The sequence below is a fragment of the Dromiciops gliroides genome, chromosome 1 (genome assembly GCF_019393635.1).
Source record: "Dromiciops gliroides isolate mDroGli1 chromosome 1, mDroGli1.pri, whole genome shotgun sequence".
NCBI classification, from domain to species: Eukaryota; Metazoa; Chordata; class Mammalia; order Microbiotheria; family Microbiotheriidae; genus Dromiciops; species Dromiciops gliroides.
Window position 1 is genome coordinate 214,642,884 of NC_057861.1, and position 21,423 is coordinate 214,664,306.

Here is a 21,423-nt window from a genome sequence, read left to right on the forward strand (position 1 = left end):
GAGAGAAAACTAAGCATATTTATAAGTCTCAAATTCCTTCCTATTCCTAGGCCTATCCCTGCCATGACTTCACTGTTTCCTTATGATCTTTAGGTAAAATATATATTCTGTAGCCACGCATTAGGGATTCCCATCTGAATCCAACCATTTGGGGTCCTTTCCAGTCTTATTTCACATTATTTACTTTCAAATGTTCTATATTTTAACCAGAATGGAAGACTACCTGATCTCATCTTTTGCACTTTTTAATGCCCATCTTATGGCCCAATTATGGAGAACAATAATCAACAGAGATGTTTGTATAATTTTCATTTCTCTTCAACTAAAATGTAAGCTAACTATTGTCAGGGACTATGTCTTTTTTACTAATTTTGGTATGGCTAGGCCACAGGGCCTAGCCTAAGGCAGTGGATATAGTAAGCACTTCACAGATATTTTTAATTCAATTTAATTGTATGTATGCAAAAATTCCATGGTCACATATGATCTCTTTAAATTATTCTAATGAAGTGTCAAGAACTCTTTTCGACATAATGGAGCTAAGTGGTATGTTGTTTTCTTTTCATTTAAGTAATTAAAACTTCATGTTCTTGCCAGTTTTATCTGATGCTAAGATGTAAATTGGAATGAAGAAAGTGGAATTTGAATACTTTTTCATTATAAAAAAATTATTATTTGAATAAGCAGAAAGGGAAATAAAGGAAAGACTGCTTGCACTGGAAGCCAAAGAACCCACATTGATGTTGGGGGTGGGGGTGGACAGTGAGAGAACGGAAAAAAATAAGTATTTAGTGCCTACTATACACCAGCCATTGCGCAAAGTACTTTACTAATAATATCTCATTTGATCCTCCCAAGAACCTTAGAAAATAAGTGCTTTATCATTTCCATTTTGCAAATGAAACTGAGGCATTCAGAAGTTAGATAACTTGCTTAGGGTAGCATAGGCAATAATCTTCTATGGCTAGATTTCAATTTGGTTCTTCCTGACTCCAGACCCAGTGCTCTAACAAGTATATCACCTTGCTAACTCCATTATTTACAGACTTGCAACAAGGAGGAAGCCATCTAAGTACACCAAACAAAATTGAGATAATAATACCTTCCCTATCTATTGTCACATTATAAAAATAAGTTAAAATAGCATAAAATCCCTATAAAATGTAAAGCACTAGTATTTTATAAGGTATTTATTATTTTACTAAGACCATTTAAATATAAAAATGACTAATATATCTCCTGATTTCTGCATTTATCATAAAAGTCTCCAAATTACTCCAAATCATGAATTAGAATTATATTTACAAAATAGGAAATTAGATGTTATCATTGTATTTCAAATTAAGTTTACATCAAAACACATCTTAGCAGAAGGCAAAAGAGTTAAGTCCTCTTTCCTTAGCCATTTCTTTACACATTTTAATAGCACAAGGAATTATCTTCTATCCAACTGTAGACCTATGATACTTTGCTGAGAATATCATACCTGCAAAAAGAAAACTATTCAATCCATTTGCTTAATGGTTAATTCCTTTAAAAGGCCAATTATATTGGCATTAAAGTTAATACACTTAGAAATCAACCTTAAATTATGTAAAAGTTGGGGGGGAATATAATTTCTGGCTTCTTTTTTTAAAGCATCATGCTTTAAAAAATTCCCTGCAGAGTATATTTATTCCTCTACTACTGGTCCTTGATTTTTTAATATGTTGCCACTTTTACTGATTAAGAACATTCTGTGAACAAAAAATAAAAACTGAAAAAATGAGAAGGTCCACAAACCCCAAACCAAAATGCCCAAAGAGAATATTATATGAGGAGGAAATATAAATTTGTAGTTCACTGTCAAGGGCAGCAGGAAATAGAAAGCACATAATCATTAAAAAAAAAAAGTTAAAGGTTCAAAGCATCTAGAGCCTTAAGCCATAACAATAAGAAAGTACAAAGCATAAGTAACCAAACTTTGCCAGAAAGATTATTGTTTATTAATATCATGCATCTCTGGCATGAGGTCCAAGAATTAGAGAGACATTGAATAGACAAGTAGCATCTAAAGCAATAAAATCTAATGAGCTTAGGGAATACAGAAAGGGGAAACCAGTTAACCATTTTGTCACTGAAACTATCATCCTTCTAGACACAAAAATGAAAACTGGGATCCTCCTGAAAAAGAGAAGACAGTCTACTGTGGGAAAGAAGAATTACAGGAAGGAAATGACTTTATACATCAGGGCTAAAGCTAACTGTGTAGTACTCCTGGCTTTGATAAGAATCACTCTACACCCTGCAGATTTTCTCCTTTCATCAAAGGGTGCCTAACCATTAGATCTGCTCTGCAGGATGTCCAGTAACAAGAGACATGGACACAGAAATTATCTCATGTTACATTCCCTATGTAAGCTCTTGACTCCTTAAACGATATAAAGAAAGCAAGATACATTAAAATGAAGTGTTTTTTATTGAAATTGAATGCTACCCTTCCTGCTGGATTATATTACATGATTGGGAAAACGATGCAACTTCAAACACATAGTCAATATTGACTTTATTAATAATATGTTGTCACTTCTTGCATATGTGAAAACAGAGCCATAAAGTTAGATTTTCTTTTAACCTGAAGCAAAACAAACCTCACCCAGGACAAGAGGTATAATAGGTACCTCAGGCCAGGGAAGAATCCTCAGGATTTAACTTTGAGACACTGAGAGGCTATTGCTAAAGAGATGAAGAAGAAGTAGGCTCAGGCTAGGAAGAGATTCCCTGAGGTTTAGCTGCTAGAGATATGAAGACCATCTAGTAACTTCCTATTTTAATTAAGCTATGTTGGGTTGTGGGTTTTTTTTTTCTGTTCAGATTGTGGCTGCTTTCAGCACCTCCTAAATTCAGTTCCCCGTAGCAAAGTCCAGTCACTCTACTATAATTATGTCTCTGTATAAAAATGCACCTTTAAATCAGAACATTGCTTTCCCTGTCAGTGTGCTGTGACTTTTCTATTTCTTGCCCAACCTATCAAGAACCAGATATTTAATTCAAATTGAAGAAGAGTACCATGTGTACATCTGACATTATTTTTGATAAAAAAAGGGAAATAAGAAGACAATATTACCTGGACTCTGGCCAAGGATTAAACCTAATAAAGGATTGTTTCCAAATGTGTGGATTTAAATTTGCTTTAAATTTTCAATTGGGGTGAAGGGAGAAGTTCAAAACTTAGGAATTGTGTTGTTTAAAATCTAAATTGTGGGTTCTAATCTGCCCCCACCCCCAGTCTTGGGGGGAAGCTGGCTAAAATCACTGATAATTCAGCAAGAGTTTAGGCCTTTAAAGATTTATTAAAATATATATTATAAGTTAATGAAGAGAGAGAGAGATTGAGAACAGATTCCTTATAGCATGGAAATCCTAGCTTAGATCTAAATTGGTATAGTCAGAGAGAAAGAAACAAATTTCCTTTCCTAGCAGCCCCCGTGAAATTCTGCCACCAAGCCAATGTCCCAGATGACAAGGGGAGCTCCTGTTCTCCTTCTGCAGCCACACACCTTTTCCTCACCAAAAAAAGAGCACTCTTCTCTCTTTGAGCATCCACTTCCTTGTTCCCCTCTCCTTCCCCCAAAGGGGAGATCCTTTAAGCTGGTTGGTTGAGAGTGGTCTCTTACTGATGTCAGTAGTACACCAACACTGTCACTCAAGGCCAGCCAGGTATGGTCCCCATCCAATCATCCTTAAGTAGGTACTTAGTTTCTCATTCTCACCCAATTTAAACAATACTAAATCAATCAGGTGGGATCCCTGGGCGTCTGCCAAATTCCATTATTTTATCAGAGAGTATAAGCAAAAGGTTAAATGAAGTTAATGTCAATAGTTCTGTTTATCAAATCTGAGTCTGAGACTTTCTTATGAGACCTTTAAATTTTCTAACAATTAAAAACCACCAGAGATTTTTTAAATGTGATCCACTATTCAGGAATTCAGACATAAGGTCAAATGGAATGACAAAAGAGACAACAAGAGAATATCCAAATGAATTCAAAGTCTATCTAGAAGACTAAAAATGAGAATGAGAGAAAAGTTAGGACAAGTGTGAAAACTTTGACCAACAGTTAGAGTCTACCACTGTCTTGGAATGAAATATTTTCAAAACAATCAATAATCAGTATTGAGCTCTGGTCATGTGTTTCCAAGATTATGCTAGACCATTTACCAACTATGAAATCACCAGTCACCTTCATTTGAAGAGATATTGATGTAAACTTGAAATATGACAAAGAAATGTGTTTCCCTAGAATGAATTTGTCTCAGATTCTTCCCCTTCTACATGAGACTTCTACTTTACTCCTTTATTTTATTAGGTTTAATCCTTGTCCAGGGTCCAGGTAATATTGTCTTCTTATTTCCTTTTTTTTTTTTTTATCAAAAAGAATGTCAGATGTACACATAGTACTCTTCTTCAATTTGAATTAAATATCTAGTTCTTGATAGATTGGACAAGAAATAGGAAAGTCACAGAACACTGACAGGGAAAGCAACTTTATTGGGGCTCCCTTATGATTCCCTTTATGATCAGCACACACTTTCATCATATTACCAATATGTCAGTACTTTTGCTTATATTTTCTCTTTTAATTATAAAATATCCTTGTGTAATCAATGTTATTGAAATCAGTTTAAAAATAACAAATCTAAGATATGCTTAATTGGTCAAAAAGCATTTAAGTACCTAATATGTACCAAGAATTGTGTTAGGCTCTGGTCATACAAAGATAAAAATTAAACAGTCCTGGGGCAGCTAGGTAGCACAGTGGATAAAACACAGGCCCTGGACTCAGGAGGACCTGAGTTCAAATCCTACCTCAGACACTTGATACTTCCTAGCTGTGTGACCCTGGGCAAATCACTTAATCTCCATTGCCCTGCAAAAAGAAAGAAAGAAAGAAAGAAACAGCCCCTTCCCTCAAGAAGCTTACATTAAACCTGAGCAAAAAATGTTACATATGTAAGAATTTACAAAATGTATTTAAAATAAATATAAGGTATTTTGTGTTTTCATGAATATAACAATATAAGAATATCAAGAAAGTATTCATAGGAGGTGACATAGGAGCTAAATATATGTAGATTGTGAATAAAATTGGAAAGGTTTGTTAGGACTAGTTTGTTGAGTTTTGAAAGACAAAAATAACTTACATTTAATCCTAGAGGTAAAATAAAGTCATTAGAGTGTATTGATTCTAGCAGACATGTCAGACCTGCAGTTCAGGAAAATCATTTTGGCAGCAGGCTGGAATTGGATGGGGGGGGGTACATTGAGGCATGAAGACCAATTAGAAGACTATTGTAATAGTACAGAAAAGAGGTGATGAGGATCTGAATTAGCATGGTGGTGATGTGAGTAGACAGGGACAAAGATGAAAGATATTGTAGCAATAAAAATGACATGATTTGTTGATTTAATCTGTAGAATGAAGGAAAATGAAAAGTCAGGGATAAAAACAATGTTATGAAACAGGGTAATTGGAATCATGGGGTATCCTAAATAAAAACAGGAAAATCTAGTTGGAGTCATCTTCATAGAGAAGAAACTGAACCCCTTTACGAGTTGATCACATCACTGATTTATTAAATGATTTGCCTCAAGTCCTAATTTGAATAAGAACTAGAACTAGAATTCACTCAACTAGATAATTCTACAGCATTTTTCTCACTACAACTTTGAAAATTGTAATCATTTTAACAGTTTCTATTAAGAGGCATCCTAATGTGTTGCCTAGAGTGCTGAACTTAGAGTCAAGAAGACCTGGGTTCAAATTTTACTTTTAATATTTACTAGCTACTTAGACAAGCTGTTTTACACTGTTAGTCTCAGTGTTCTCATCTATAAAAAACAGGACAATAATAGTTTTAGAATGTAGATGATATGGTCATTATAAGGATCAAATGAGGTAAGATATGGAAAGTATTATATATCCCTATACCATTAGAAGTCATTTTGTAGATGACTGGTGTTGAAACCAGTTGAAATTAAGCATAAGTCCTATCTCCTACCCATACTAGCTGTAAATTACAATTATTGCTCTACATCAATAGAAGTTTCCCACTGGCAGGTTCTCATACAAATTCAATCACAAGCCCCAAACAAACAAATACATTATATTAACTAGTACGTATTATGAAGGTATATACCAGCTTTTACTTTCCCAACTCTATGTTATAGTCATCCTATTTCCTATGACTGGAATACTCCTTTTTCCTTTAATTCCTACATATCCTTTAAAGTCCCACTACTCTAAGAATCCTCTCCTTATTCAGTAAACCATGACTTCGTTATGTCCAAAACATTGAGTTGAATTGAATTAATATTGCCCTTTTTAGTTATCTTTGGGAATACTGTCGCCATTCTGACACCTTTAAATGGTAGAGCTCAGCCTGTTTATAGTCAACAGATTATCAACACAAGAGATTCCAAGGGCATACAAAACCTTGGTAAGTCTGAAGACATATTTAAAAATCAATATAAGACCTAGCTTAGAGTCAGTTAATGCCAAAAAAAGACTTAGGGAAAATGACGAATGAATGAAAACCACCTGACCACATGATTTACACAAAATAAATACTACCATAGTATATTGATGAAAAAGGAAAGCATTGTGATAATCAACTATCAGAGAAATATGAAAAGTCTTAGAATTTTATGATTTTAATAAAATTCTGAAAACAGACAGATATTGAATCACCTCTGTCAAGTCATGAATGCCACCGTTGTTGGGTCTGAATTCTAGTCTTAACCAAATTCCTGATCCTACATAAAATCATTATGGCTAAGAAGCTTTGAAATAAATGCCAAGCAAATAACATGAACAAATAACAAAGAAACTGGCATAATTTCAGTACTGCAAAAGGTATTTTTCATTTAGTTAATCTAACATCAGCTCAACCTATAAAAGACACTATGGAGGAGGGGAACAAAGGAAGCAAAAGTCAGATCTATGTAAATTGAATTTCATTCCACAAAGTAGTGAATTTTGGGATTACAAATTTAAATCAGTCCAGCTAACAGCTACAAACAGATAATAAGGAATGAGAGGCCTGTTGCAAGAGAGCCTACAGGATACTGTGATGAATATTAAAGGGGCCAAAAAATACAAACTGGCAACAGAACACATTTCAATTTCTCTAGAGCACTTTGTAGAAAAGACTGCTTTGATGCCCATTAAAGCTGGTGACAGAAGTTCCTTATTCAGTGGAGAGAAAATAACTCACTTCAGGAAATATTTTTCATCCAATTCGGACTGAGGATTGGTATGCTCTTGACAAATGCTATGTTGGGACATTTGCCAAAGAATATTTTTCTGCAAACAGAACAGTATCTTGAACAGGGAAGACATACAGACACAACCAAAGTAGGGCAGGAAAATGCACTGTCCTTCCAAATGTAGAACTTAAATATATTGGGGTGCCTTAAAAATGGATATGTAGTTACTGTGTATTTGTGTACACATGTTCATGCCAATGTATGTATGCATGCCCATAATGTATACAGTGCAATTCTGTATATATGTATATGTATATAACTGTTGTTTATGTACAATTAAGAAACATGAAAACTTCTTAAATGTAAATCTGAAGAAAAAATTTAGAATAAAATTTTAAAGTAAGTCTTCTATCTGGAAATAGCTTTCAGCTAAAAACTGAGATATCCACACCCTCCAAACACACACACACACACACACACACACACACACACACACACACACTGAGAGAGAGAAAGTGTCTAGGATGACCTTCAAATGTCAAAATTTATATATCACTGCTGCCACATGTGACACTTCATGTTACTTGTGGAACTGTAGTATAAGCAACCAAAATTGGCTTTGCTATTGTCTTCCATTAACTCACAAAAAAGCAGTATTGATATTGATATTGATATCTATCTGAGAATACAATATCTGAGTTGAGCACTGAGTAATAGTGTCCTTATGTCATCATCCCAGTGACCACATTGGTTTCTCTATGTTACATGTATAAGATATTCTGTCTATAAGTTGTAGTATCCCCATCTATTCAATGTTGCTCAGCTTGTTAATACCTAGGCTGCTCTCCCATATCATTTCAGCACCAGATCTATGCAGTTCAAATTTATTCTGGCTAGGAACTGTATAGGGGATGAAATATTATATTATTCAAAATTGTCAAAAATATGAAATCTAGAGCTCTACAGCCTTCATCATTCATTTAGGCTTACCACTTTCTGGTCAAGTACTTCCCACTTCTCCTATTCATAGAATTCAGACATCCAGTATACTATGGCCATATTTTTAATTGAAAGAATAACAAGGAAAGGAAAAAGAGAAGCACTCAGAAGGGGAGTTTATATCTCCAGGTAGCTCCCAAATCTCCTCCTGATTGCCTTCCTAGATATTCATGGATGACAAAAGATAATTCCTCAAACAGTCAAACCTGTAACTTATGATAAAGGAATGAGATATATGTATAGGATCCAGCACCAGGGCAGAAATGATGAAAATGAAATACAGAAAAAGAAAAAAAGTCATGTGAAAATCAGCCTTCTATGACCAGCACTTGCTCACCAGCTGAAAGGGATTATCAAAAGATATTAGTCTTGTGACTCATAGTCCTCTCTGTGTGTGATCTGGTTCCTATTTTTGGCCCAAGCGTGTGCCATGGGGATGTTGTCTAGCAGTCTTTATCACCAGTTGATAGAGGCTTGGGCTTCAGCAGCCATGGTAGCCACATGCACAGTGCTGGCCACCCAGTACTACCACACGGAAACTCAATTATCTTAATCCAGTGGCAACTGCTAATTTCCTCAGCCCCCCACATTGCGATAAGAAATTCTAGATACTGTGCTGGAGGAGGAAACGGGGGTGGGGAAAGTAGAGCAATCTTATAAGTCAGTGCCTATTATGAATAATCATTGAAAATCATTTAGGCCCCTGGTGAAAAGTACAATCCTGGATCATCAGAAACTACCTTACTACTCTCCTTCCTGACTCACCATCACCTGGAACCAGATGAAAATAATTCAAAAAGGAAAAATAAATGAGTGCATGGCATGGGCCCAGGTTATAGATAAGACTTTGACCAACCACGTTCCAATAATACTCATAATTATGAGTGAACGTATCAGATATAATATATAAAAAGTATAGTTAGAAATATGCAGGTTTAAACAGTTGGACAAATGTTGAGATGAATTAACAGCATCCTTAATGAATATTTTAGTTGAAAAGATCAGTTATTCTTATAGCATGTTTATGTTTTCCCATAAGATACTAAAAAAGTCACAGGGCTTTAAATGCTATGTAACATATGGCCTTTGGAGGATTTGAGTTGAAAATTTTTTTTAACTATTTTACTTCAAATAGCAAGCCATCACAATTTTCTAACTCTGCCCTTAGGAACCTACAATATCTTCTATTGCTTAATAAAGCTACGTTTTAGTTCAATTTCTGTAAATAGTATTTTTCATCACTGAAGCTAAGTATTTCACTTTGTATTCCTTTCTAATTCTCAGTGTTCTCCCTTTTAAGTAGCCTGGTTTATTAGGGGAACTTCCTCAGTTTTTGAATGACCTAGACTTAAGTACTCTTTCTAATATGTACTGACTGTGTGACCCTGGGAAGGTCATTTAACAATTGCCCCCAGACAATTCTCTATAACTATAAACTGCATTGCCCAACTATTTTAGTAGAAGGAGTTTTCTCACTAAGAACTCTGTAAAGAGATCATGGGACCATCAGGGGACAAAAGAAAGGAGACACAGATAATTTCCCCCTTTAAAAAAAAAGGTTCTCCAAATTCAAGTTTACTAGGCCCAATTTCATAAAAGAAATTATGATACTGCTTAGAATTTTTCCACTCCAAGACTCACAACAATCAATGGAAAGTATCTGTATCCCTAGGCCTTAGAATAGTGTTTGACACATAATAAGTGCTCAAATAAGTGCACGATGTTTGATAAATTGATCTTCCTTAATCCACAAACAACAGCTTCCTGACTTCTTTCTTTCTTTCTTCCTTTCTCTTTCTTTCTCTTTCTTTCTCTTTCTTTCTTTCTTTCTCTCTTTCTTTCTCTCTTTCTTTCTTTCTCTCTTTCTTTCTCTCTCTCTTTCTTTCTCTCTTTCTTTCTTTCTTTCCTTCCTTCCCCACCTTAACCCTTTAAAACATTTTAAAAATGTTATTTTTAAGAGATCCAATAGAGAATCACTAAAATACTTTCAGGAACACAAAACAACATGTCTGGTTTTCTAGATCAAAATGAAGTGAAGGAATGCTTAAGTTTTTATCTCTCACTTCTATTCGCCCTATATTCGACAATTTAAAAAAAAAAAACACACTCAGTGTTCCAGGCTTCCTTGAATTCTGTAGACAAACTGAATCTGCTTGTACTTAATCCTCCTGTATATTCTCTGGCTATATATTATAATGCTGCCTCCCTCTGATGATATGTTACCATGATAAATCATCCCAGGGAGCTGCAGCTCTGATGAGCTGTTGCTTCAGCACACCATTGAAGCTGTCATGAGCATGATGTATTAGTGAGGCATACTGATGGTGTGTTACGCAAAAGATGGTGCTGCCCAGGGAACAAAAGGTTTAGGAAAAGATTCCACATAATTACCAGATAAAAGTCAGCCTGCACACAGTGAGCTAGGAGTGCTTTCCTGGGTATGTTAAATCACTTCCCCTCAATGTGTGCTATTTCTGGAGTGGCTGTCATGGCTTTCCTAGGCTGAACAGGAGATTGAAAGTTAGGGAAACCATGTCTGCTGAGGACAAAGCCTAAAAGAGTAAAATTGGAATGTTACATTACAAATCACAACATTGAGATTTGCATTACTTTCCTCATCCCCCACTGCCCCAAATGTTTTTGTCAAAATTTATGATTTGATTTTTATGGTGTCCCTGAGTTTAAGTGAATTATTTGTACTGACCGTGAGTGTCTAAATAGGAACTGGGTAGAATGGGTGTGCCATGAGGCAATCGGGTCTTAAGTTATATTGCTTACTATTAAATATACATCATAGATGGCTCAATGGTTCAGAGACTCATTGGTTTAGAGCTAGAATGGAACTTAGAGGTCATCTAGACCAACCCCATCATTCTATAAATGAGGAACCTAACGTCTAGAGAAGCTAAGTGACTTTCTCATAGGTAATAAATGGTAATGAAAGTACGTAATACCAGCTGAACTGAACCACACTGTCTCCAATATAATTGTAAAGTGTTATCCCTTTAAGCGGTTGCCCTTTCATATAAGGCAGAAAATTTTGCATAAGAAATGTTTAAATCAACTGATAAAAGATGGAATATTGTTAGTTATAGTGGAATATTTTGATGACTAAAGTACGAAAAAGCATTTTTGTTTAACAAAAACTGCTAAAGTATAGATTTGAGCAGATTGGAACAATGAACTGTGTACCTCGTGAAAAACTTTACATTATTGTCTCAATTATATGTAAACAATTGGATGGTTTAAAGGGACAGAGAAATAATTTTTATTTTTTTAAAAACTGAAAAGAAAAATGTATGAAGAAACAATTCAAAGACCCAAAATGAGATAGTGGACAATACAGAGAACAGATAGTTACAGGGCATTGTGGGTTCCTCAGTTCACTTTCATATAGCTGTTTTAAGAATTAAGATGGTAGGAAACTTTCCAGAAGAGGGCAGCAACTGCCACTGCCTGTGCTCTGTGCACAAGAACTCACCCCCTTCCTTCATTTTCTTTCTTCCACTCACTACTCTAAGATCCCAACTGGCTCTGGTGAAGTACCCTTTCACATACACACACACACACACACACACACACACACACACACATATACACACACCAACCACATGGGCATTTTGACACCCAGTTATTTGAGCTCATCAGCTATTGAAAATGATGAAGGAATATAGTATTTCAGAGGAAAACCCAGTGCCTCCCAGAAAAAACTGAAAAAGGGCATATAGAAAATCAGCCTTGAAATATCACCCACATAAGGATCCAAATGAAAGAGACATGTTCAAAAAGATTTCACAAGCTTATGAAGTGCTTTCCGATGCAAAGAAAAGAGACCTACAGGATAAAGGTAGAGAACAAGCCATCAAAGAGTTTGTTTCTGGTGGTGGCTTTGGTTCTCCAATGAAAATCTTTGAAATGCTTTTTGGAGGAGACAGAAGAATGTGAAGGAGGGAATGGAGAGGTAAAAATGTTGTCCATCAGTTGTCAATGACCTTAGAAAATTTATATAATGGTTCTGGAAGACAACAGGCTTTACAAAAGAATGTAATTTGCGATAAATGTGAAAAACTAGGCGGTAAGAAAAGAGCTGTAGAATGTTGTCCCAATTGTAGAGATACTGGAATGCAAAGAAGAATTCATCAGACAGGACCTAGAATGTTTCACCAAATTTAATTTGCATGGAATGCCAAGGACAAGGGGAACAAATCAGGTCTAAAGATAGATATAAAAGCTATACTAGAAGGAAAATTGTTCAAGACACAAAGGTTCTGCAGGTTCATAATGACAAGGGTATGAAAGGTTGTTAGAAAATAACATTCCATGGTGAAAGTGACCAGGAGCCAGAACTTCAGATGGGTCAAAATCCATTGTTACTACTGAATACGTTTCTTCATCATTTTGGATCAGAAGGACAATGCTATATTTACATATGTTGAGGACCTTTTCATGCATATGGATATACAGTTAGTTGAAGTATTGTGTGGCTTTCAGAAAGCAATATCAACTCAATAATAGAATGGTAGCCATTACTTCTCATCCTGGTCAGATTGTTAAACATAGAAATATCAAATGTGTACTGAATGAATGTATGCCAACCTATCACTGCTCCCATGAGAAATGAATTCTAATAATTTAATGTAAGGTAAACTTACCAAAGAATGACTTTCTTTCCTCAGATTAGCTATATTTATTGGATGTTACTGCCTGAAAGAAAGGAAGTAGAGAAGACTGATGAAATTTATCCAGAAGAAACAATGGATTTTGACCCATCTGAAGAAAGAAGATACCATTACAATCGAGAATCTTAGGAGGATGATGAACATCCCAGAGGTGGTGCTGAGTGTTACAACTCTTAATGGCAACCAGTGAATACTCTTCATTGCAATTCTGGCTTTTACATTCAATAGTGAACAAGTGAAGGACTATAATCATTGTAACACACAGCTAGCTATTGATTTTTGTTGTAATATTCAACTAAAGTTGTTTTTAAAGTTTAATAAATTCAGTGATATAAAATGCTGACTCTGCAATTTATGATGTTTAATGTGCAAGATAGCTTAATATCATTAATTATTTCCTTCCGATAAAGAAACTCCCAAGTAATTCCTACTTTTTTTTTGTTTCTGTCTATGTATTGGCTTAGACTGAAGTTTGATTCTTGACTGACTAAATTGACACCAGCATTTATAACTGTTAAGTTCTGAAATTAAAATTTTGTATGGAATTCAAAAAAAATGCTAAGAGGGTAAAAATTGAAAAATTGTGACTATTTGGAGACTGAGGTAAAATTAAATTATTCACTGATTTCATTGGGGGGAGGGGGATTGTGAGTTGTTACCTTTCAAACAAAAGGAAAGTCACAGAGTGACAAGATGATCTGATTTAAGCCATTTGAAAGAGGTAAAAATCTGAAGCTTAAGGCTTGAGAGTGAAGAATCTGGCAAGTAAAAATTCAGGAAACAGCAGCAGGTCAAAAAACATCTCTGTAAGAATGACAGCAGTAGCAGAGAACTGATAGAAGGATTCAGCTACATGATTCCTGATAATTGGAAAGAGGCTCTACCTCATTTCAAAAAACCTTCAGTTCTAGATAATGATCTTCAGTACTTAGCATAAGTAAATTCTTTTAGGCTTCTGATATTTTTTGTTGTTTTCCTCTGGTTTGATCAAGGAGAACAGAAAGGAAAAATTGGTTATTCAGACAGTCATTTCATTCATTAGAACAAGATGCTCAGATTTCATTGAATAACGCAAAATCCTGATTGAGGAGTGAAGAGAGTGAAGTCAAGAGTGGGGAAAGAGTTGGCTAGGCTTGGTTGCCTTGTTCAATCAATTGGAGACATTTTTGTTTGTTTTGTTTTATTCTTTACTGTGAGATCTGTTTCCTACAATTTGATTGGACAACATATCATCGTGGCAAGTAAATAACCAGTTTGCTTTGGTGTACAAAGATCACATAGCAAACTTAATGAGTTTTACAGTTTAAAAACAAATGCTATCCCAATTAAAAGGTAATGTTTTCTATTAAATTCAATCCGGCAACTACTATGTTCTAGTCACTGTGCTAAGTACTAGTGACACAAATAAGAAAGATAGTCACCACTCTCAAGGAGCTTGCCATCCAAAGGGGGAAGACAAAACATATAAGTAAACATTTTATTCCATGAAGTTGAAATTAGCAGATGTAAAGTAAAGTGAGTTGGAAATCCAGTTTCTCTATAAAGGAAGGCTTAGGAAGGAGTTCAGTTCTTCACACTCTAGCCCTCCAGAGAAGAAAGGAGGCTAAGAGAGGTGGGAAGGAATTGAATATCCTGTTGAGTTAGCAGCATGGTAATATAATATATCAAAATAATTTTCAGCATGATTATAATCTGAGAGTTTATAAATGCCATGTCAGTTTGAGTATAGAAGAGAAGAAGATTTGCACAGCTGGAAATTGGTAAGAACCAGAGAATCGGCTTTTTGCAGCACATATATTTCTGGATAGACTAATGACATCAAAACTTGCACCCAGATTTGTGATTTGCCCCAAGGTTGTGTATACATTGTGTGGTATCTTATTATTCAAGGGCGTGTTTTAATATATGAGTATTTGTGGTTTGTTTGGGGGGGGTGTTTTTTTTTTCTTAATGCTCAGTAGATGGTTATATTTAACATCTACAAGTGTCTTCATCATGAGTTGCTGGTTTGACTGAATGAAAATCAAGATCATGGGATAAAGTGGTAAATACAGAATGTATATACCCCAATCACAACTGACTTACACTTCAGATCCTGGGAAAATTTGAATACAATCATATTGTAGTACTTCTCTGGAAATGTAGACCTGACATTGTGAGGACAGCTTGGCTTGAACAAGGTAGCCCAGAGAGAAAACACTTGAACTAAGCATTTACATAATCATTATTTCTATAACACAAGAGAAAATTGTAATCATTTGATCCATCAATTAATCAATGAGCATTTATTAAAATGACCATTATGTGCCAAGTATCCATGGTAGGTACTGATTTACAAAGATAAAAAGTGAAATTATCCCTTCTCTCAAGGAACTTGGTTAGTTATGAAAAAACATAGCTTTTTTCCTAGAAATTTGCTTCACAAATCCAAGATTAAACAGATGTGAATAAAAAGCAAGTTATCTGGGGGGGGGGGATCAGGGAATTTTAGTGGACTGCAAGCTTAATTTGAGTCCAGAGTGTTATATGTCAACCATTAAAGTTAGTATGATTGTAGGTTACACTGAGAGAGGTAAAATATCCAGAAATAAAAAGTTGATAGTCCTGGTGATAGTATCCAGAAGAAAGGAATCATAATGATAAAGGGTCTTGAGGACATGCCACATGTGGTTCCACTGAAAGAAGGGGAACTGTTTAGTTTAGAAAAGAGAATGCTTTGGATTAGAGTTTAGGAACATGTAAAAGTTGTAAATAAGCAATTAAGATGATGTAAAGATAACTTTTTCTAAGAATTAGAGCTATCCAAAAGTGGAATGGGATGTTTCAGGAAGAAACAAATTACTCTTCATTAGTAGGATTAAGCAATAGTTGTATGACTATTTCTCAAAAATGTTTAGCAGAGAGAGATTTTTCTGCTATGGACTGGAGTACATCAGGGCTTCTTATACTTTTTCTGCTCACAACCCTTTTTCACCTGAGAAATATTTTATACAACCCTGGGGTATATACTTGTATAAAATAGGTATGCATAACCTTTTACTGTTGCCAAATTTTTCACAACCCACACATTCAGTTAAATGATCCCATATGGGGGTTGCAATGTGTAATTTTTTTTATTTAATTTTTTTTTTTTTTGGTGAGGCAATTTGGGTTAAGTGACTTGCCCAGGGTCACACAGCCAGTAAGTGTTGTGTCTGAGGCCGGATATGAACTCAAGTCCTTCTGACTCCAGGGCCGGTGCTCTATCCACTGGGCCATCTAGCTGCCCCTGAAATGTGTAATTTAAAAGCTTTGGACAAGATGTTTTCAGATGTTTCCTTCTTCTCTGAGACTGATTTTATTTTTGTCATCCAGATTTTTCTTTTTAAAATAAAATTTAATATTTTATTTTTCCCAGTTACAGGTAAAAACAATTTTAACATTACTTTTGAAAAATTGAATTCCTAATTCTCTCCCTCCTCTTTCTCCTCTCCTCCTATTGAGAAGGTAAGCAATTTGATCATAGGTTATACGTGTACAATTATGGAAAACATATTTCATGTCAGTCATGTTGTGAAAGAAAACAGACAAAAAACCCCAAGAAAAATAAAATAAAGAAAAAGTATGTTTCACTCTGCATTCAGACTCTATCAGTTCTTTCTCTGCACATGGAAAACATTTTTCATCATGTCCTTCAAAATTGAATTGCATCACTATATTCCTGAGAAAAAGTGAATCATTCACAGTTGATTGTCATACAATATTTCTATTACTATTTATAGTGTTTTCCTCATTTTGATAATTTCACTTTGCATCAGTTCATGTAAGTCTTTCCAAGTTTTTCTAAGAGCAGCCTGCTTGTCATTTCTTATAGCACAATAATATTCCTCTCACAATCATAATACAACTTTTCATCCATTCCCTAATTGGTGGGCGTCTCCTCAATTTCCAATTCTTTGCCACCACTAAAAGAGCTACTATATGGGGCAGCTAGGTGGCACAGTGGAATGTCTTAACACTCCAGGCAAGATGTCTGACACTTCTCTCTGAACAATAGTGATTGCTTTCTGGATGGAAATAAAGAGGTAGGTGAGAAAAGATAGATATAAGAAGACTTGGCAATTGATCAAATATCGGAGTGATTTAAAGGTTGGAGGTCTGCACGACTGTGAGAGTCATGGTGTCCTTAAAAATGCATAAACTAGTTTAATGGAGGAGTTGGCTAGGTATGTGTGGGTATGGAAGTAAGTATGGAGTAGAAATAACTTGTTTTGAACATGTTGAGTTTCAAATGACATTGTCATAAATTTCCAAAAGATAAGCATTCATGGGACTTCTGCTTGAACACCTTCAAAGAGGGTGAACTCACTACTCCACTGATATGACCCATCTCCCAGATAAATAGCTCTGATTGTTAGGAAGTTTTGTTTTTGTTTTGCCTCCAGACACTAAGCCTAAATTTACCTCTTTGAAACTTTTACCCACCCTGATGTTTCTGTCCTTTGAGACCAAATAGAACAAATGGAAGCAGTATCAAAAATTATTGCAAATTGTTAAGAATTACTTGTTCCTGGGGCAGCTAGAGGGCGCAGTGGATAGAGCACTGGCCCTGGATTCAGGAGTACCTGAGTTCAAATCCGGCCTCAGACACTTAACACTTACTAGCTCTGTGACCCTGGGCAAGTCACTTAACCCCAATTGCCTTACTAAACAAAAAAACAAAAAAAACAAAAAACAAAACAAAACAAGAATTACTTGTTCCTGGGGCAGCTGGGTGGCACAGTAGATAAAGCACCAGCCCTGGATTCAGGAGGACTTGAGTTCAAATTCTACCTCAGACATTTGACACTTACTAGCTGTGTGACCCTGGGCAAGTCACTTTACCTTCATTGTCCTACAAAAAAGAAGAAGGAGGAGGAGGAGGAGGAGGAGGAGGAGGAGGAGGAGGAGGAGGAGGAGGAGGAGGAGGAGGAGGAGGAGGAGGAGGAGGAGGAGGAGGAGGAGGAGGAGAAGGAGGAGGAGAAGGAGAAGGAGAAGGAGAAGGAGAAGGAGAAGGAGAAGGAGAAGGAGAAGGAGAAGGAGAAGGAGAAGGAGAAGGAGAAGGAGAAGGAGAAGGAGAAGGAGAAGGAGAAGAAGAAGAAGAAGAAGAAGAAGAAGAAGAAGAAGAAGAAGAAGAAGAAGAAGAATTACTTCCTCCTTGGAATGAAAGCTATGACAAATCTGGAGAGAATGCTAAAAAGCAGAGATATCACCTTGCCAACAAAGGCCTGTATAGTATATGCTTTTTCCAGTAGCAATGTATGGATATAAGATTTGGACTGCAAGGGAAGCTGAGCATTGCAGAATCAATGCTTTCGATTGTCATGCTGGAGAATACTTTTGAGAGTCCCTTGTACAGTAAGGAGATCAAATCAATAATTTTTAAAAAATTAATTCAGGCTATTCACTGGAATGTCAAATACTAAAACTGAAGCTTAAATACTTTGGCCACATAATGGGAAAATGGGACTCATTGGAAAAGACCCTGCTATTGGGAAAAATTAAAGGAAAAGAGGATGGCAGTAGGTGAGATGGATAGATAGTATAATGGGAAAAACATGAACTCGGACAGTTTCAAGAGATAGTGGAGGATAGAAGGAATCATGAAGTGTTGGACATGACTGAACAATTTATTCTTCAGCATGATAAACATTCAAACTTGAAGACAGACAGAAGATCTTTACTCACTCTGCCCAATCTTGGGTTTTCTTGAAGTAAACATCCCCATTGTCTTCAAATAATTATCACTAGCATGAATTTGAGACACCACCAACCTGCTTGCCTCCAGGATTAAATAATACAAATAAAGGCCATCAACTCCTTATATTTGAAAACTGTGTGTCTTGAGTTTGTTCAAGATCAGATATACTCTTTTTGAGGTTAGGGTATTTCTCACTGTTCACTCATATTATCCTTTTAGTTTATTAAAACTCCCAGATATTTTTTCATAGAGATATTCTAATCATGATTTCCCCCTCCTACATTTTATAACATCAATTTCTTTAATTCCAATATGAGATTTGACTTTTTAAAATAAATTTCATCGTGTTGTATGTAGCCCAATGTTCTAGCCTATTAAGATCTTTTCAAATCATGATTGTCACCCAGAATGTTAACTATTCATTTCCCAATTATTTATTCTATACTCATTTTCCTCCTATCATCTGTTCTTGCTTCTACTATGTATGCACACACACACACACAAAAAGAGAGAAATATATACACATATATGTATGTGTATACATATGTACAAATACTATAATGATATAATTTGGTGATTAGTTCCCTGTCTGTCCACATCCATATCTTCATACATCTGCTGCTTTTCTTTCTCTTCAAAATATTTTTCTATGTATCTTTAGAAATTCTTCCTTGAGTATTCTTCATCTTCCATATGTTGATTTTCCCTAAAGAGTTTTACTGCATGGAGTCCCAACTCCCATTCCTATGAACCTTTTCAAATCTGCTTTCCCAAAATTAAGGGTACATATCAGATTATGTCCACAAAGTGTAGGAGAAGATAGTCACATTCATCACCAACCCCAAGGCTTCCATCATTTCCAGTTTGACTCTATCTCCTCTCTTTTAGTAAGAATCAGAAACAGAATATAATTTCTTCTTGTTTCTTCCTGCTTTCAGCAAAGAGAGCTCCAGCAATTATCTGAATAATTGAAGTCCTGAAACAGTAATATATTGCACTTCTTTTGCCAAGTTTGTGTTCTATTTCCCAAAATCTATGTCTATAGCCTCCTTCTATCAATATACTTCAATGACAGGGTTTTTTTTTTTCTTCTTCCGTTGCTATGTAGGAAAGAGGGCGCTCCCAGTTTAGGGATGGAAGAAAAATAGTTTGTGCATTTGCTCTGGCTATATCTTATCAATAAGTGTCCCACTGTAAAAGCTAATTAATGCTAAGCAATTACATGTTACTGGACTCTAAACAGTGGGTCAGCCATTGAAATGAGATAATAAATATACCTGGTCATTGATGTTGGGATGAATACTCTGGAATAATGGCTAGAGCTGATAGCATTAGAAAGACCCATCCAAGCCCCTCCAGGTTACTCCTAGAGAGCTCTAAGGAAGATATTACTATCTTTGAGAGGGAAATAGGGTGATATCCTCAAGAGTTTTATAGACAGCTTTAGAATTCCTGCCCTGAGCCACTTAGAATTGGGTAATTAGTAAGCAAAATGGAGATAGCCCATTATATTTAAAAGGCCCCAGGCAAGATAATGAGTTGCATACTTCCAGATATCTACCTTGTCTACTTGCCATTCAGCACCAGCTTTAATCCCTGAAATTGGGAGGACCTGAGTTTAAATATCACCTTGTGGCATTTAAAATCTAATGTGTGGTTACCTTGTTTCTACCCCCAGTGTGGGGGGAGAACTAGCTAAGGTTTACTTATAAGCTAGAAACATCAGCACCAGTTTTTGGCATTAACCATGTATTAAAGAGTAAAGAGAACACATGGAGTAAAGCAAGAAAAGCCTATTTTCTTTCTTCTCTCTCTGCCACCAACCTGAAGTCCCTGAATGAAAAAGGCCAATCCAGGGAACCAGCTTCACCTTCCTACTTCTTGTCTCCCTCCTCAGAAGGGGAAGTCCTTAAAGCTGATTGGTTCAGGGTGGTCTCCTGTTGATGTTGTTTACCACAGCATCTGAGAACAACAACCCCAGCAGGGCCAGCCAGGTGTGGTCTCTATTTAATCAACCATAAGTAGGTTCTCAGTCAATCTCTCAATTTCACCCAATTCAATCAATTCCAAATCAATCTTCAGGTGGGGCCCCTGGGTGTCTGCCAAATCCCATTATTTTCTCACAACCTCAATTACTTGTTGTGTGACCCTGGGCAAGTCACTTAACCCAAATTGCCTTAAACATCTGGAGCCATCTCAAAGTGTCCTTACCCATAACTTGCCACTGGACTCAGATGGCTCTGGAAGAGAGTGAGGCTGGTGACTTTGCAAAGCTCTCCCTCACTTAATTAATTCACTGCAAGTCATGGCATCACCCTGATGTCATGGTCCTCTTTAAGAATAAAGGACAGGGGCAGCTAAGTGGTGCAATAGATAGAGCACTGGACCTGGATTTAGGAGGACCTGAGTTCAAATCCAGCCTTAGACACTGGACCTTAACTGGCTGTGTGACCTTGGGCAAGTCACTTAACCCCAATTGCCTCACCAAAAAACAAACAAAACAAACAAAGAATGAAGGACAAACAACAACAAAAATATCTTCTCATTCAGACCTCCTGAACTTGTTCTATGCTCAATAATTAAATCAATTTTACTATAATTCCATTGAAAAAAGTTTGTCAACTGACTGCTCTATGAATTTACTGGCCATCCTGTGATTACCCATAAGCTTTATTCTATAACTACCACTGCCTTACATGTATCTCTTTATTAGAATGTAAGTTCCTTGAGAGTAAGTACTGTCTCATTTTAAAATTTTTTATCACCAACACAGCCCA

At 36.0% G+C, this 21,423-nt stretch overlaps 1 pseudogene; it reads left to right on the forward strand.

Annotated features, from left to right (window-relative positions):
• The first annotated feature begins 8,678 nt into the window (after positions 1–8,678).
• Positions 8,679–13,104, forward strand: LOC122747371 (annotated as a pseudogene).
• The last annotated feature ends 8,319 nt before the right edge of the window (positions 13,105–21,423 follow it).